At 48.0% G+C, this 485-nt stretch overlaps 2 protein-coding genes across 2 annotated transcripts in view; both read left to right on the top strand.

Annotated features, from left to right (window-relative positions):
• The window catches only part of LOC147817281 (uncharacterized), an 82,274-nt gene that overhangs the window by 22,966 nt on the left and 58,823 nt on the right, over nt 1-485 (top strand). The window lies entirely within an intron of this gene.
• LOC111646888 (uncharacterized) overlaps nt 1-485 on the top strand; it is a 32,582-nt gene that overhangs the window by 6,191 nt on the left and 25,906 nt on the right. The window lies entirely within an intron of this gene.

The following is a 485-nucleotide window of genomic DNA, read 5'->3' as shown; positions in this document are numbered from 1 at the left end:
AAGGAAACCTGATCTTCTATGAATCAGACCTGACAGAGTGTGGCATCGATATCAGAGCAGCCTCAGTGAACTCGGGAGTGTTCACACAGATCTTTAAAGAGGAGAGAGGCCTGTACCAGGACAAGGTGTTCTGCTTCGTCCATCTGAGTGTTCAGGAGTTTCTGGCTGCTCTTCATGTCCATCTGACCTTCATCAAGTCTGGACTCAATCTAATGTCAGAAGAACAATCAACCTCCAAGAAGTCTGAACCAAAACAAGACAAATCTGCAGAGACAAATTTCTACCAGAGAGCTGTGGACGAGGCCTTACAGAGTCCAGACGGACACCTGGACTTGTTCCTCCGCTTCCTCCTGGGTCTTTCGCTGCAGACCAATCGGACTCTCCTACGAGGTCTGATGTCACAGACAGGAATTGACTCACAGACCAATCAGGAAACAGTCCAGTACATCAAGAAGAAGATCGAAGAGACTCCCTCTGCAGAGAAA

This window comes from Seriola lalandi, unplaced genomic scaffold, assembly GCF_002814215.2.
Source record: "Seriola lalandi dorsalis isolate HSWRI2012SDOR001 ecotype SW California unplaced genomic scaffold, Sedor1 jcf7180002054977, whole genome shotgun sequence".
NCBI classification, from domain to species: domain Eukaryota; kingdom Metazoa; phylum Chordata; class Actinopteri; order Carangiformes; family Carangidae; genus Seriola; species Seriola lalandi.
This window is presented reverse-complemented; position numbering and strand designations above follow the sequence as displayed.